At 33.3% G+C, this 18742-nt stretch overlaps 1 protein-coding gene across 4 annotated transcripts in view; it reads left to right on the forward strand.

Annotated features, from left to right (window-relative positions):
• ZEB1 (zinc finger E-box binding homeobox 1) overlaps positions 1-18742 on the forward strand; it is a 182095-nt gene that overhangs the window by 125628 nt on the left and 37725 nt on the right. The gene's annotated exons all lie outside the window — the stretch shown is intronic.

Raw genomic sequence — 18742 nt, forward strand, 5'->3', positions numbered from 1 at the left:
TGGTAACCCACTTAACCAAAAAGTAGATTGTGAAACAGAATAATAGTTACACTGATTATTTGTACAATGCATATAATATGTTGCATTTTAGTCACTTTTTAACCAGAATCAAGCTTTCCATATTCTGTTGATACAATTTGAATCTACCTGTAATTTCATATTGTAACTTCAAATGAAGACTCTACTTAGATACCTAGATTATATTTTAATACAGTAAAATTATAACACAACTCAACAAAAATCCCCAAACAGATAAATCTCAGGAGTACTTTGAATGTTTGAAAACTTGTTCCTCCTCCTCCCTGTTCTTCATCCTTTCCCCTTCCCTGCCTTCTCCCATATATATCAGAATGCTATAAATCTTCACTCAAGTAAAATTTTTACTTTTTTTTTTATCTCAAGTATGGTTGAGTGGAAGGATTAGTGAAAGTCTTTCTAGGAGGAGAGAGTCTCTCTACTTACTTACACTGAATATTTAAAATTCTTCCTCATCTGTCAAATGAATAAATTGAGCTATAGCCTTTTCTTCTAGATCAAAAATTCCTCCTCTCTTCTTTTCCTAATAAAACTAAATTATTGAAGGGCACCTGGGTGGCTCAGTGGGGTAAAGCCTCTGCCTTTGGCTCAGGTTATGGTCCCAGGGTTCTTGGATGGAGCCCTGCATCAGGCTTTCTGCTCAGCAGGAAGCCTGCTTCCTCCTCTCTCTCTCTCTCTCTCTCTCTCTGCCTGCCTCTCCACGTACTTGAGAACTGTCTTTCAAATAAATAAATACAATCTTTAAAAAAAAAAAACTAAAACTAAATTATTGAGCCTGTCTTGGTGGGATTTAAGCAACAGTGGTATAAAAACAGAAGAATGTGAAGAAAGCAGGTATTATGAATTAGAGGGATTGGGGATTTGGAATAAGGGCATCAGCAAAGGCAAAGAGAAGCATGTGCAAGTGATCACATTCAAAGTCAGTCAAATGCAAAGCCTCCCCAACAAGAGGTCAAATTTTGGGGAGGTCATCTAAATAGGATTATCAAAACTCAGTTTAGGCAGTCTGGGGAAATGAGTCAGGTTTGCAGGTCAGAGAATCTAGATACAAAAATATGGAAGCTTAGATAAAATGTGGAAGCTTAAATAAAATGTGGATCTGATAATAGGCCCCCTATAGCAGTAGTTGAAATTTCTACAATAGGACAAATTTATAGCTAACAAAGAACTTTCAAAATCATTTATCTGCCCCCCTCATTTTATAGTCTTGTTCATTGATTCATTAAGCAAATTCTGCAGGAATGAATTTGCAAAAAAGTTGAATAAAAAAAGTTGAAAAAAGTTGAATAAAACTGTCTCTATATGAAAAGTACTTATAGTTTAATGAGTGAAAAGGATAAATAGTAATTCATTACAGTTTGACATAGGTGTAAATTTAGAGTTCTGTGGAAACATTAAGCAGGAAAATCCAAATCAGAGAGAGGAAGAGAAGTCCTAAAAGAATTTCTGAGTGAAACAGAACTGGTCTTGAGTTGTAAAGGACCAGTGGAGGTTGATTAGGTAAAGGAGAAGTAAAAGAAGGTGTTTCCAACAGAAACAGCAATATAGATGAAGCCATAGAATTTTGAACAAGCGGTGTTTACAGAAAATACAAAAAATACAGAAGATCAGAGAAGTAAACAAGGAAAAGACTATGTAGGACACCGTGTACTAAGTCAAGGAATTTGAACTTTTACCTTAAAAGCTATGAGAACATCATTGATACCTACTTTAGAAATAAGTCTGGTAGCAATATGGAAAATGAATTTGGAGGGAGAGCATATAGACAGATAGTGCCTTCAGTAAAGAGACTACAAAAACCAAAAATACAAGATTTGATTTGTTATTACATTGAAGGTAACAGAAGTAAGGACTGACAATTCACAGGCTTCTAGAAAGTAGAACCCAGAGAAATTAAATTGTTTATTTATTGTCACAGCTCATTAACAGCAGAGCTGTTAACTTATTAAACTATAATATTGAGCTCAAAACTTTTGGAAGCAAGGGTTGTCATATATATTTCCTGTCTGGGACCAGCATTGATCCATTGGCGTAATTGATCCAAAGTGTTAATATGGAAACAAGAAGGTAATGATTTTTCTGGAAAAAGGGGAGATAAGAGAAAGGGAAATAGAGGGGAAAAGAAAGATGAAAAACCAGTGAAGAGGTTCTGTTTCTGAAAATATGTTGGGATAAGTTATTTGAACTGTCTTAGCTATATGATCTAAGTCTTATATGTCTTAGCTATATGATCTATGCTATCTGAAAAAAACTAATTATGCTAGATTTTAAAATAAATAAATCCTCTTGAAAGCTTTAAAAGAGCTAACTAAATAGTAGACATTAATGGATCAAAATCTAAGTGAGGACAGGAACCCATAAGGGTAAGCAGACCACAGTATAGAAGACTCTGGCCTTAAGGACATTTGCCTACCCAGGGTAATGTAAGACATGGTTTTTCAGGCCTCTGAGAAGAAACAAAGCCTGGGACCACCTAAGAGCTTAATAGCAGATCCTCCCCTAGTATGAATTACATCTTAACAATATGATGGACTATGGTGAACTAAATGCAAACCCTCTACCATCCCTACCTTCCTCAGGAGTTAGCAAACAAAATTGCCTTGGCCGGAGGTTGGGGAAATAGAAGACTGTCTCTGCCAAGGAGTAACCACCATCTGTCTTGCACTGATTTATATTTTAAATTCATATTACTATATGGCCTGATAAGTCTCAAGCCATAACTGAGTTTTTCTAATTGCCAATATTTAATTTAATTTAATTTTAAGCAACTTCATTTTTTTATTTAAATTCAATTAATCAACATAAAGTACATCTTTAGTTTCAGATGTAAAATTCAGTTAATTATCAGTTGTATATAGCACTCAGTGCTCATTACATCACATGCCCTCCTTAATGCCCATCACCCAGTTACCCCATCCCCATACCTCCCTCCCTTTCAGCAACCCTCAGTTTGTTTCCTGTAGTTAAGAATGTCTCATGGTTTGTTTACATTTCTGATTTCTTTCCAATCCATTTTCCCTCCCTTCCCCTTTGATTCTCTGCACTGTTTCTTATATTCCACATAAGTGAGCTTAAAGTAGAATTGCTGCTAATACTCATAGGCACCAAGAAGAAGCAAATCCAAACCTTTATCCTAGCACTACAGAAATCTCCCAAATAAATTAGCAAGAAGAGAACAACATGAGTGACAATTACCAGAAACAAAAGGAAGCAGAAACTTACCCATAAAGACTTTAATTAGTAAAGTTATCGGATACAGATTATAAAATGACTGTCATTTTTTAAGAAAAATGAACAAATTTGAAAGTACGTGCTCTGGGAGAATAAAATATAAACCAGCATATTTTAAGAAGAACCAAGTGGAACTTCTAAAAATGAAAAATTATAATAATAGAAATTCAGATTCAAAGGATGGATTTTAATAACAAAGTAAACAGAATTAAAGAATTGGAAAATGGGGGGAATTACACTAAATACAACTCAGAAAGACATTAAAAATACAAAAAACAGGATAAGAAACATGAAGGATAAAATGACAAGGTCCAATATATGTCTTGATTCAAGGAGAAGAAATAGGAAAGCAAGAATATTTGAAGAGATAATGGCTGAGATTTTTTTCAGAATTGACAAAGCACACCAGACCACAGACTCAAGAAAACTGAGAAACCTCAAGAAGTATAAATAAATCTGCCTCCCTGACATTATGGTGAAATTGCAGAACAACCAAAACAAAAAGAAAATTCTTAAAAGTAAATACAGAAAAGTGAGATTGTGTTTGAGAGAGTGATAGTTAGACCGCTGAATTTTCAGTAACCACAATGGAATCCAGACAGTAAAAAGGTGCCTGCAAATATAGACTTCTGTACTTAGCAAAAATGTCTCCTAAAGAAAAGGCAAATAAAGTAATCATTTCAGGCAAGTTTGAAAATAGGAAATTTGTTATCAGTAGACCCTTATTACAAAAGCAAATTTTAAGGAATGTATTTTACGCATGAGGAAAGAGATCCTTGATGGAAGATCTAAGATGTAAGAACAGAGAAAATTACAAATGGAAAAAATAGATACAATAGGTACATAATATTTCCTATGAAAATACTTTAAAAAGTGGATGTGACTAAATTAATTTCAGATAATATCAACTTTTAAAGCTTAAAGGCATTATTATAGGTAATAGGATCACTTTAAAATAATGAAGGATTAAATTCCCTAATAAAATATTATTTTAAGTGTGTTTGTACCTAATAACCACACTTAAATATAGGGAAAGAAAAATAGGCAGTCTACAAGGAGAGAAATACAAATCTAGTCACTGTGGAAGATTTAACACACCATGGTTAGTCATTGATAGAGTAATCACACAAAACCAGTGAGGATATAGAAGATCTGAAAGTATGCCTAAGGTGTATAATCTGTACACAGTAATCACAAAATATTTTTCAACTACACGGAATATTTATAAAAAGCAGTTTTTAGAGGAAAATTTAGAACCTTAAGTAAAGGTTCTGGCTAAAAGTCAATGGGCTAACCATCTATTTTAAGAACTTAACAGCAAACTGAAATTTTCGAAAGTAAAAACAAAAAAAAATAAAATTGAAAATAAAGCTACAATAAAAAAGGTCAACATAGGCAAAGCTCTATTCTTTGAAAACTATTAACAAACTTTTGACAAGATTGACCAAGAAAAAAGGAGAGAGAATATATAAATAGCTAAAATCAAGAATCGAAGAGGATGGGACGCATGGGTGGCTCAGTTGGTTAAGCTTCTGCCTTCAGTTCAGGTGGTGATCGCAGGGTCCTGGGATCAAGTTACGCTTCAGACTCCTTGCTCAGCAGGGAGCCTGCTTCTCCCTCTGCCTGCTGCTCTCCCTGCTTGTGCATTCTCTCTCTCTCTCTCTCTCTCTCTCCCTCTCTCTCTCTGACAAATCTTAAAAAAAAAAAAAAAGAATGAAAGGGGACATAATTAAGATACTACAGACATTGACAAGGTAAAAGGAAGTATTGTGAGCAACTGCGTTCTAATAAATTTGAAAATATGGACAAGATACTAGAAATTCTTAACCAAACTGGCTGGGGAATAATTGGAAAACATGAATAGTCTAAAACCTCTAAATTGAAATGGTAGTCAGAAATATTCCCATAGGAGCGCCTGGGTGGCTCAGTGGGTTAAAGCCTCTGCCTTCGGCTCAGGTCATGATCCCAGTGTCCTGGGTTCAAACCCCACGTCGGGCTCTCTGCTCAAAGGGGAGCCTGCTTGCCTCTCTGTCTCTGCCTGCCTCTCTGCCTACTTGTCATCTCTGTCTGTCAAATAAATAAATAAAATCTTATTAAAAAATATTCCCATAAAGAGGTAGTGAAGATATGGAACAACTGAAACTCTTGTACATTGCTTATTTTAAGTGCTATGTCACTCTGGAGAACAGGTTGGCAGTTTACCATAAAATTAAATATAAACTAAACTATATGACCCCATAGTCCCACTCCTGGGTATTTTTTCTAGGGAAATCAAAACTTAGGTTTACCTAAAAACTTGTACATTAACACTTAAAGAAGCTTTGTCCATGATTGCCAAAAACTGGGAATAACCCATTGTCCTTCAACAGGTGAAAGTATAAGGAAACTATCGTACATCCATATAATAGTCTTCTACTTAGCAGTAAAAATGAACAAACTATTTAAATAACAAGTTGGATGAATCTCAGAGTCATTATGCTGAGTGAAAGAAGCCAGTCTCAAACAATTACATATTATCTGACTCCATATATATGACATCTTCAAAAAGACAAATCACTGGTTGCCAGGGGCTGGAGCTGGGGACAGAGTGACTGTAAAGGGATAGCATTAGGGAATTTTGGGGCGTGATGGAACTTTTCTATTTCTGATTTTGGTAGTGCTTACGTGAACCTATACATGTGTTAAAATTTAAAGAACCATACACCAAAAGAAAAAACAATAAAAGTTTCTGTATGATAACTTATGTATCTGTATTTGTGTGTATATACATATGTGCTATATATATATATAATATATGTGTATATTATAAAATTTATGTTTTTTCTGTCCTACAAAGAAAACTGTAGCGCAGATGGCATCACTGGTAGGTTTCCTAAGCTTTCAAAAGGGACTAATAATTCCAGTTTTAGACAACTCTTTCAAAGCCTAGTGTAAGAGGGAAGATTCCTCAGCTCTTTAAATGAGGCTACCATAACCTCAATACCAAAACAAAATAAGTATAAGAGAGGAAAATTACAGACTCACTCAGTTGTATAAAGACACAGTAATTCCAAGCAAAGTATTAGTTATACTATATATATATACATATATATGTATATATGTATATATAAATACGTACATAGGGGGAAGCAAAGTCAGAATAATACTTAAACCAATTGAAAAATAACACTTTACTGGACTAAATGAGAACTATCAAAGGTTCATCTCAACAGACAGAAAAACATTAAGTAAAATTTAGTACATACAGATAGTATCATAAAAGCCAGAAACCTAGGAATAGAGGGTACTTGCTTGTTCTAATAAAGTATATTTCTTTAAAATCTATCACATTATGTTTAATGACAAAATGTTGAAAATGCTTTTTTGCAATCAGGAACAAGGTAATGATTTCTTGTATCACTTTTCATCAGTCTTATTAAAATTGCTATCCAGTGCAATAAAACAAAATAAATCAATAAATATAGTGATTAGAAAGGGAAAAAAAGCAAAACTCTCATTATTTACAGATGATATAGCTGTATATAAAAAGGAATCATACTAAATTATTAGAATTAATAAGGGAATTTGACAAGTTTTTGGATACAAATAATAACTGACTTCAAAGTCATCTTTATACATCAGTAAGATCTGTAAAAGAGAACAGATGTGTAAAACCACATGAAAAAATTATAAACTCTTATTAGAGGTATTAGGAAATTTCTCAATAAGTGGAGATATAAATTTTGTTCATATATTAGAAGACTCAATTTTTTTAAACCTAAACCCCAGACTTTATTTGGATTTCACTGGTTTTTCCATTAACGTCCTCTTTGTTAAGGATCCTCTCCAGCCTACTGTATAGTATTTAGTTATTTCTCCTGAGTTTCAGGAGACAGCCTTTGTTGTTTCTCATGTCCTTGACAGTTTTAAGGAATACTGATGAGGTGTTTGGGGTTTAGGTTTGTCTGATATTTTTTTCCAAATTATATGAGAGTGTGGGATTTTGGAAAGAATAACACAGTGCTAAAGTATCCTTCTTCTCATCGACTTAATATCAGTGGATCTCAAGCCATCACTTTGATTTTTTTTCCTATTAATTTCATGAACTTTATTTTATACGCAGCCATATGCAAAATAGTAAAATTGGACCACTGTCTTACATCGCATACAAAAATTAACTCAACGTAGATTGAAGACTTAATCTAAGGCTAGAAATCATAAAACTGCTAGAGGAAAACATAGGTGGTAAGCTCTCTGACATTATTCTCATTGATACGTATTTGGGTCTGATTCTAGCAATGACAACAAAAGCAAAAAATAAAAAAAAACAAATGGGATTAAATTACACGAAACTAAACCAAAAAGTCTCTGCACCGTGAAGGAAATCATTGACAAAATAAAAAAGGCAACCTGCTTGAATGGGAGAAGATATTTGCAAATCATATATTCATATATTCCAAAGTCCATAAAACACTCAAGCAACTCAATAGCAACAATAAAAAAGCAGTCTAGTTAAAAATTCAGAGTATCTCCAGAGTCATTTTTCCAAAGATGAGCCAACAGGCCCATGAAAAGATGCTCAACAGTACTAATCATCATGGAAATACAAATCAAAACCACAATATCACCTTATGCACCTGTCAAAATGGCTGTTATCAAAAAAATAAATAAAAAGTGTTAGAATGTGTCTTCTTCCATTTCTTTCATGAGTGTTCTGTAGTTCCTTGAGTACAGATCCTTTACCTCTTTGGTTAGGTTTATTCCCAGGTATCTTATGGTTCTTGGTGCTATTGTAAATGTAATTGATTCTCTAATTTCCCTTTCTATATTTTCATTGTTAGCATATAAGAAAGCAACTGATTTCTGTATATTGATTTTGTATCCTACCACATTACTGAATTGCTGTATGAGTTCTAGTAGTTTGGGGGTGGAGCTTTTGGATTTTCCATATAAAGCATCATGTCATCTGCAAAGAGAGAGAGTTTGACTTCTTTTTTGCCAATTTGAATACCTTTTATTCCATGCTCATTGATTGGAAGAATAAACATTGTTAAAATGTCTGTACTGCCTAGAGCAATCTATATTTTCAGTGCCATCCCAATCAAAATTCCACTGGCATTTTTCAAAGAGCTGGAAAAACAATCCTAAAATTTGTATGGAACCAGAAGAGACCCCGAATTGCTAAGGAAATGTTGAAAAAGAAAAAACTGGGGGTGTCACGTTGCCTAATTTCAGGCTTTACTACAAAGCTGTAATCACCAAGACAGCATGGTACTGGCATAAAAACAGACACATAGACCAGTGAAACAGAGTAGAGAGCCCAGATATGTATCTCAATGCTATGGTCAACTAATCTTCCACAAAGCTGGAAAAAATATACAGTGGAAAAAAGACAGTCTCTTGAAAAAATGGTACTGGGAAAATTGGACAACTATGTATAGAAGAATGAAACTCGACCTTTTTCTTACACCATACACAAAGATAAACTTGAAATGGATAAAAGACATGAACATGAGGCAGGAATCTATCAAAATCCTAGAGGAGAACATAGGCAGTAACCTCTTTGACATCGGCCACAGCAACTTCTTTCAAGACACGTCTCCAAAGGCAAAGGAAACAAAAGTGAAAATGAACTTTTGGGACTCCATCAAGATCAAATTTCTGCACAGCAAAGGAAACAATCAACAAAACAGGCAACCCACAGAATGGGAGAAGATATTCGCAAATGACACTGCAGACAAAGGGCTGATATCCAAGATCTATAAAGAACTCCTCAAACTCAACACACACAAAACAAATAATCACGTCAAAAAATGGGCAGAAGATATGAACAGACACTTCTCCGAAGAAGACATACAAATGGCTAACAGACACATGAGGAAATGTTCATCGTCATTAGCCATCAGGGAGATTCAAATCAAAACCACATTGAGATACCACCTTACACCAGTCAAATGGCCAAAATCAACAAGACAGTAAACAACAAGTGTTGGAGAGGATGTGGAGAAAGGGGAACCCTCTTACACTGTTAGTGGGAATGTAAGTTGGTGCAGCCACTTTGGAAAACCATGTGGAGATTCCTTAAGAAATTAATAATAGAGCTACCCTACAACCCAGAAATCATACTACTGGGTATTTACCCCAAAGATACAGATGTAGTGAAAAGAAGGGCCATTTGTACCCCAATGTATAGCAGCAATGGCCACAGTCGCCAAACTATGGGAAAAGCCAGATACCCTTCAACAGACGAATGGATGAGGAAGATATGATCCATATATACAAAGTAGTATTATGTCTCCATCAGAAAGGATGAATACCCAACTTTTATATCAACATGAATGGGACTGGAGAAGATTATGCTGAGTGAAATAAGTCAAGCAGAGAGTCAATTATCATATGGTTTCACTTATTTTTGGAGCATAAGGAATAACACGGAGGGCATTGGGAGATGGAGAGGAGAAGTGAGTTGGGGGAAATCAGAGGGGGAGACAAACCATGAGAGACTGTGGACTCTGAGAAACAAACTGAGGGTTTTGGAGGGGAAGGGGTGGGGGTTGGGGCAGTCTGGTGGTGGGTATTAAGGAGGGCACATATTGCATGGAGCACTAGGTGTGGTGCATAAACAATGAATCTTGGAACACTGAAAAAAATTAAAATTAAATTAACAAGTGTTAAAATGTGAAGAAAAGGGGCCTTCATGCATTGTTGGTGAGAATATAAGTCGGTATAGACACTATAGAAAACAGCATGGAGGTTCCTCAGAAACTTAAAAATAGAACTTTCATATAAACCAGCAATTCAATTTCTGGATATTATCTGAGAAATGGAAAACACTAATTTGAAAAGATATATGCACCAATATGTTCACTGCAGCATAATTTTAATAGCAAAGATATTGAGATAATGTAAATGTCCATTGATGGATGAATGGATAAGGATAATGTGTGTGGGATATCTATATATAGAATACTACTCAGCCATAAAAATTGATGAAATCTTGCCATTTGTGACAATATAGATGGACCTCCAGAGATTATGCTAAGTGAAATAAGTCAGACCAAGATAGACAAACACCATATGATTTCACTTATATTTGGAATCTAAAAACAAATGAAAAACAAAAATTCTAGGTATAAGAAAATTCGGTGGTTGCCAGAGGGGAGGGTGGTGGGGGGTCAAAATTAGTGAAAGAGGTGAAGACGGAGACTTCAGTTATAATGTAAATAAGTCATAGGGATGTAATGTACAACATGGGGACTATAGTTAATAATGTATTGCAATTTTGAAAGTTCCTATGAAAGTAAATCTATAAAGTTGTTATCAAAAGAAAAAAAGTTGTAAATTTGTACAGTGACACATGGTAAATAAACTTAATGTGGTGATCATTTCTCAATGTATACAAATGTCAAATCATTATGTTGTGCACCTAAACTTAATACAGTGTTGTGTCATTATACTTCAACAAAAAAAAAAAAGATGGAGAAAGATACAGTCTCTTTGTTGAAATAGAAAATATAAAGAAGCACCAAATAGATAATTTAGAACTGAAAAAGATAATAAATAAAATTTTAGAAATCAGTATACAGACAGTAGCAGCATGGAAGGACAGTTGAAACAATCAATGAAATTGGATATAGAACAATAGAATTTAACTTACCCAGTTTGAACAAAAGAAAGGAAATAGGCTAGAAAAACAGAGCAGGGTCTGAGCAACCTGTTTAGATCTAATGTTTATGTCCTCAGAATTCCAGCAGAAAAGAATGAGGAGGGGCTGGGAAAATATTCAAAGAATTAATAGCTAGAATTTTCCAAAATTAGGCAAATGACAAAAACCTGTACCACAAACAAGATAAATCCAAAGAAATCCATGCCAAGACACATCAGAGTCAAACTTCCAAAAACTAAAGACAAAGAAAAAAATCTTAAAAGCAAACAAAGAAAAGGGATATCTTTATCTACATGGGAAAAATTATTTGAATGAAAGAAATTTCTCATAAGAAACTCTGTAGGCCAGGCAGAAATGGGACACTTCAAATGCTGAAAGAAAAGAACTGTCAACTCTGATTTCTGTATCCAGAGAAAATAAAAACTGGAGAAGAGATTAGGACATTTTCACATGGGGGAACACTAAGAATTTGTCCCCAGCAAATCTACCCTAGGCAAATAGTTAAGAAAATCTCTCTAAACAAAAAGGAAATGGTGAAAGAAGGAATCTTAGAATATCAGGAAGAAAGAACCCCGCAAAGAGTAAAATTGTGGATATATACAACATAATTTCCTTCTAGATTTTTCTTAATTGTATATGATGATGAAGCAAAAAATATTGTAAGTATGGGTAAATAAAATTAATGAAACATGCAGTGAACATTAATAATTATGATTTGTATAATAATTATAATTTGTTTTGTATACAACCTACCTAAAGAGTTATGTATAATGAACTTTTATAGTAAAGTTGATATCCAAGTCATAGGATATTTAGAAGTATACATTAATTCCTACTTTAACATAACTATTTTCATTTGAGTCATTGTTATTCAACATGCATTATTTTAAAGAGAATATTCTCAGACACTAAAAATTACTTAAAATTCCTATAAAGAAAAAAATCCTCCAGTTGAAGATACATTTCTTTTATAAATAAACTACATTTTTAAACCCATCTAAGCACTAATTTTTAAAGTTTTACCTCACCTAATTTAAAAAAATGAAAGGTTTATGTGTGTCATACCATGTTCAAAACAGTCTTGCCTAACCAAATGGAGCAAATCAGTAAACAACAAAACTGTGTTCCTTTCATAAACAATTTCAACCAAAGTAAGAAATTAATGTGAGCCACCAAAAGTCACAAATCAAGATAATTCTCACATTCCATCAGTTAAAAAGTATCCTTTTCATCTGTGAGATGTTAAAATATCCTTGAGAAAATGCACACAACAGATCTACAACACTGCCCAGTGATACAATGCAACAAGACTCCTTGCTAGAATACTGATTGAAAATCCTCAGTAAATTAATTTAAATTCACAAATATCAAGGTTAGTAACTCTTAATAGTTCATTTAGTTGGTTACGATTAAGTCATGCATTTAAATAAAAGTTTATGTAGTGGGGCTTCAGATCCGAACAGAGTACTTCTACCCTTGAATTGTTTTATGGCTCCTCAAGATGATCCCTGTGGCTGAATTTGAAAAGTTAGTCTATCAGATTGTGGGTGGTTGACCAAGCCAACCTGCTCCTGAAGCAGGAAAAGAAAACTTGAGTTACCAAGAAAGGAACGTACTCTAAAGGGCAGTCAGCCAGCTTGACTCCACTGTTTTTACAGTTACTTTCAGATTCTTTTCTTCCGTAAGCCATCTGCACTGCTCTTCTTAAGTTTTTTCTTAAGCATCCCATTCATAAACTATTAGCCAATGTGAAAAGCAAACAGAAACAATGAGAGAAGTGCAGGGTGATCATATCACTACTAAAACTTCAAGAAGACAGCAATATGTAAGATTTCCTGCTATTGAAAAAGAGATTAGCAGTGTTTTTGCTTACAAACTAGAGTAGCTGCAACTTAGGTTTTTAGAAGACAAATTGCTCAGTGAAGTGTTTCCTTTATAGTTACTCAGGGGTGACCAAGAAATAGTGAAGCAAAGGCCTTTTACTGTCAGTTAATGGAAGCCACACCATTTATGTCAGTGAGTTACTCTAAAACTTTTAAGAAAAGGGAGAAACAATAGAGAAGAAAGTGGTTACTGACATTTAGCCATGCTAGAGACCAGTATGTGGAACTGATATTCACAGATCTATAGCATAGTGTAAATCAACAATCCAAAGTATATTTGAAAACATAATGTGCCATTGAAATCTTAACTGTGTAATAAATACCTTTAAAAATCTATTCTTAGCTATAAATGAAATCTCAAGTTAGATTGAGTTCTTAGAAGGAATATATAGAAGAAGCAATATTTTATTGTAGATATTAAGTAAACTGGGACATGTACACTTTCAAAAATAAATAAAACTAGGTTAATTAAGTCCTGTTGTGTGTAGGGAAGATAGTATAACTTGGCAGTGCTCTAACATATCTATATCTATTAACTAATCTGATAATATAAAAGTGTTTATTATGTTTGTTATTCCTTGTTCTTTTAATTGATGAGCTGAGAAAATGATCCCAATAATCACTTAAACATTTTCAGACTTGAAGTTTTTAAAACTCTATGGAAATTTGCACATTTACAAAAATGCCAAGGAAATGAAAACTTCTTTACAATAAAAATAGCAAAAAGGCTTATTTAGGCACAGGTTATAACAAAATGCTATAAGTAATCTTATGCAAAGAATACATCAATCACTACATAACTCAGCACTGAATCATTTTATAATTATCTCTGAAGAGGCAGTTTAACCTACTCTTTGGAACCTTTTTCAACCATGGCTAGTGTGTAATGTAGAAAAAGCTCAGCACGTGGCTTCTAGTCTTTATTATACCACTGTGTCTCTTGAGTTCCACTTCTGCTTCTATAAAATGAAAAGACAGGCCCACATGACCACAGAGATATTTTTTAGCTGTACTTACGAGAGAATCCAATTTCTTTTGTACTAAATATATATCTCTAATATTTAATTACCTCTAAATATCTACGTACTAAGAGATGACACTAATGAAGGAATTTTGGGTTTTCCTACAATGCTGAACCTCAGTTGTACACTCTGTTCTCTTTAAAATCCTAGTCAAACAAACTTGCTACCTCGATCACAATATGTACAGTTCTTTTGTCATTAGCTTTATAGTATATATTCAAAATGTTGTTTTCCAAAGTTACTTAGGTTATTTCTTGTCTTTCCCATCCCCTTCAATATGTTTTATAACTCATTTATAATATAGTTAGGGTCATCTGTCATCACTTGTATTTCATTGTCCATTGCTGAGTGACTTAAATTATTTTTGTGTGAATGGGAAACATTTTCATGGTTATAAATTGAGCTATACAAAAAGGTATGCTCAGAGATGTGTCAACCTCCCATGCCTACTACCCCATCCCCATTTTCCCTCTAGTAAATTAATTTGTTTCTTAAAAGCTATGGTTTATTCTGAAACTACTTTATGTATATACTGGAATTGAACAAATAAGCAGATATATTTAAGATAATGAGACCAAAATTTCTCACTATCAGAGAGAGAAGTTACAAACAAGGAAATTGAGAAGGCTATAATAAAGCTATGGCTTTCTGTTGGAATCAGAGATGTCAATATGAACTCATGGTTCTTAATATATATATAAATATATGTAGAAAAATATAGATGGGCTTTATGCAGGTATTAGTATACATACATATATTTCCTAGCTCTATTTGCTGAAAATACATGAAACAATGATACCTAGTATCAGTGAACATGCCTGGTGCCCAGACCTGGAATTCAAATACCATTCTCCAATAAAAGGTACCCAAGGTCGTTTGCATAAATGACTGATTCTAGAACCAAGGTAGGGAAAATATAAGCTAATCTCAGAACAACAAGTAAGAAAATGTTTAAAAAAAAATCACCCTGTGAAAAGAGACCAAAGAGCTAACCTGAGGGAGCTCCCATTGGCCAAATCTGGGACAGTTTTAGCAGCAAAATAAATAATGATAGTGCTGGATTATAATCAATAGAATAAAATAAATATCCATACATCCATACTTATAGAAATATTTTAATAAATGGGGGAGAAGAAACAGTTCATTCTTATAGTAGGATTTCAGTTATAAATTGAGAAGTAATTAAGGAAATGGAAAATCACTGTTAGGCAGACACTATGGTAATAATTGATGCAGGCAAGAACCATTAGTGGGGCGCCTGTATGGCTCAGTTGGTTAAGTGCCCGACTCTTGGTTTTGGCTCCGATCACGATTTCATGGGTCATGAAGTCAAGCTCAACAGAGAGTCTGCTTGAAGATTCTCTCCCTCTACCCTCCCCCCACTCAGGCATACTCTCTCTCTCTCTCCCCCTCCAATAAATACATAAATTGTTTAAAAAAAATAACCATCAATGAATGCTAAAATAAGTGGGTAAAAGTATATGAAGAAAAAGGATATTTGTATAATATCAAAGTATTTCCTCACCAAATAGTTATTAATCTTAAAGAAATATAAATATATATTATATATACAAATATATATAAATATAAAAACAAAGAAAAATAAACCTGACAGACACCTTCTTAACCAGGTGATCAAGGTTAGTGTCCCAGTAATAAGATAGAGTGACATTATACACCACTGGTGAGATACATTAACAAAGGCGTATCACTTCAGTGGTATTCTTGCTGACAATGTATTTCCTCATCTAATCATTAGAAAACATTAGGGAAATCAAATTGAGGGGCACACTACAAAACCAGTGATCAGTACTCTTCAATAGTGTTGAGGTCATTTAAAAAAAAAAAAAAAAAGACTAAAGCAGCTTCTCAGAGACATGATTGAATTGTGAAATTCTGGAGGAGGCTATAGAGACCTGACAACTAAATGCACTCTGGGTCAATAATTGATTTCTGAACCAGAAAACAAAAGGGACTTAGTGGGAAAACTGGCATAAGTCAAATAAGGTCTGTCTGTTAGTTAATAGTGTTATATTAACATTAATATGATGGTTTCCGTAATAGTACTGTGATTATGTAAGATGTTCTCATTAAAGGAAGCTTGTTGGAGAGTTTACTGGAAGTCTGTGCTAGTTGTACAACTTTTCTGTAAGTCTAAAACTATTTTTAAATTAAAAAGCTTTTAAAAATCCTGATCAGAAAAAAAGTAAAACCCCTTACATTCCTTCTTTTTTCTCAAGATTGCTTTGGCTAAATAGGACCTTTTGAGATTGTTTTTTCTTATTTCTGTAAAAAAAAAAAAAAATCCCATTGGAATGGTGGTAGGAATATCATTGGATCTAGAGTGGCTCTGGGTAGTACAGACATTTTAACAATATTAATCCTTCCAGTTCATGAACACAGAATCTCTTTCCATTTATTTGTATCATATTCAGTTTCTTATCAGTGTCTTACAGTTTTCAGTGTATACATCTTTCACCTCCTTGGTTAAATTTACTCCTAAGCATTTTTTTTTTGATGCTCTTATATATGAGATTGTTTTGTTTCGCTGTCAGATAATTCATTGTTGGTATATAGAATAGCAGCTGATTTTTTATGTCAGTTTTTTTACACTGCATAGGCCTTTGATTTCTCACATTACTGTTTTGTAGTTTCAAAAGCAGATTATATGCATCTTTTGTTAGATTTATACCTATGTATTTCTTTTTTAAAGGGAGAAACTATTGTGAATGTTTTGTTTTCAATTTAGTTTCCATTTGTTCTATTTCTATTAATAGAAATAAATTCTATTTGTTCATTTCTATTAATATAGCAAGCAATATGATAATTAGTGATAATCCCTAGTCCCCATTATTCCTGATGTTAGTAGTTTGTGGCTTCGCTCTGTTTGTTTGTCAGTCTTACTAATGGTTTGTTAATTTTATTGATCTTTTCAAAGAACTAGCTTCATTTTTCGTTGTTTTTCTCTTTTTTGTCTTTAATTTTATTGATTTCTGCTCTTTATTCCTTTCCTCTGCTTGCTCTAGACTTATTCCTTTTTATGTTTTTCTTTTTAACACAGAAGTTTAGAATTTTAACTTGAGAAATTTTGTGTAACATAAGCATTTAATACTGTAAATTTCCCTTTAAATAGTCTTATGTACATCCCATAAATATTGATGTGTTGTTTTTTTTCATTTTTCTCTTTGACCCATGGATTCTTTAGAAATATGTTAATTAATTCCCAAAGTGTTTGGAGATTTTCTTATCTTTATGCTATTGATATCTAGTTTAAATGTATTATGGTCAGAAAACAAACTTTGTATGATTTCATTTCTTTTAAGTTGTTAAGTTTTATTTATGATCTTGGAGATATATATAGTCTGTCTTTGTTAGTGTTTCTGTGTGTGTTTGAAAAGAATACATAGTCTGCTGTTGTTTGCTGGAATAGTCTACAAATGTCAGTTGGATGGAGTAGTTGATAGTGTTGGATGGAGTAGTTGGATGGAGTAGTTGATAGTGTTGCTGACTTCATTTATATCCTTGCTGATTTTCAGCTTTTTGTTTTGTTTTGTTTTGTCAATTAATGTGAGAAGAGTATTGAAGTCTCCGGTTATACACGTGGATTTTTCTCTACTTTCTGTTCTGTTGGTCACATATTTTGAGTATGTGAATATGAATATTTTGAAGCTGTGTTGTTAGATGCCTACTCTTTTAGATTGTTATGTCCTCTTGGTAAATTGGCTGTCTTATTATATCATGTTTCTCTAGGTTTCTGGTAATTTTCTTAGCTCCAGAGTCTACTTTAGCTGATGTAAAATAGTCCCTCTAGATTTCTTTCCCAACTTTTTACTTTTAGCCTCCCTTATTATGTTTGAAATAAATTTTTTTTGTAGACTGCTATAAATGGTTTTTTTTTTTTAATTCTATTCTAACAATCTCTATTCCTTACATTTGCTCATTTAAACCATTTACACATAATGTAAGTTTTGATGTCTGGAGTTGGGTCAACCATTGTATTATTTGCTTTCTGTTTCTTCCCTCTGTTTTTAATTTCTTCTGTTTTCCTTTCTTCCCTTCTTTTGAATTATTTGGATATTTTTTAGTATTTAATTTTCATTTATTTCTTTCATTTTTTACTATATCTTCTGGTATTGATTTTTTAGTAGTTGCTCTGTAGATTCAAATGTACATACTTAACATCTCATAACCTACTTGGAATATTTTACCAAAGTGAAATATAGAAACTTTACCCCCATATGAGTTCCATTACCTTCCCTCCTTTATGTTATAGTTTTCATGTATACTACATCATTTCTTGCGTCCTCTTTCAGTCCTAATATTTCAAATTTTTCTCTAATATCATTTCCCTTTCTTTCTGAAGATCTTCCGTTAGCAGTATGTTGGGTTTCCTGACACTCTCTGTTCACTTTCCTTCATCTGAGAATATCTTTATTTTACCTTTGCTTCCAAAGTATATTTTCACTGGATATAGAATTTGGGGTTGACAGGATTTTTTTTTTCTTTTAGCACTTTAAAAATGTCCAAGTTCCTTATGAAATCCCTCATTTCTGTTGCTAAATCTGTCTTTTAAGTCATTGTTCACTTATAGTTGTGTATCATTTTCTTTGTCTCTTTTCAGTATTTTTTTAACTTTAGTTTTCAGAGTTTGATTGATGGTCTAAGCCCATATTAAGGGGGCTTTGTCCTATTTGAGATTCAGCTAACTTCTTTAATCTATTGGTTTGTGTTTTTTTAATTAAATCTGGGAAGTTTTTAGATACTATTCCTTCAACTATTTTTTCAGCACTATACTGTTTTTTCTCCTTCTAGAACTCAAATGACAGAATGTTAGATATTTTAATATTGTCCTACACATCTCTGAGACTCTATTTTTTTTAAATATTTTCACTTTGTTGCCCAAATTCCCCTTTACCTACCATCCA

Source organism: Lontra canadensis, unplaced genomic scaffold (assembly GCF_010015895.1).
Source record: "Lontra canadensis isolate GAN:19392208 unplaced genomic scaffold, GSC_riverotter_1.0 scaffold100, whole genome shotgun sequence".
Lineage (NCBI taxonomy): Eukaryota > Metazoa > Chordata > Mammalia > Carnivora > Mustelidae > Lontra > Lontra canadensis.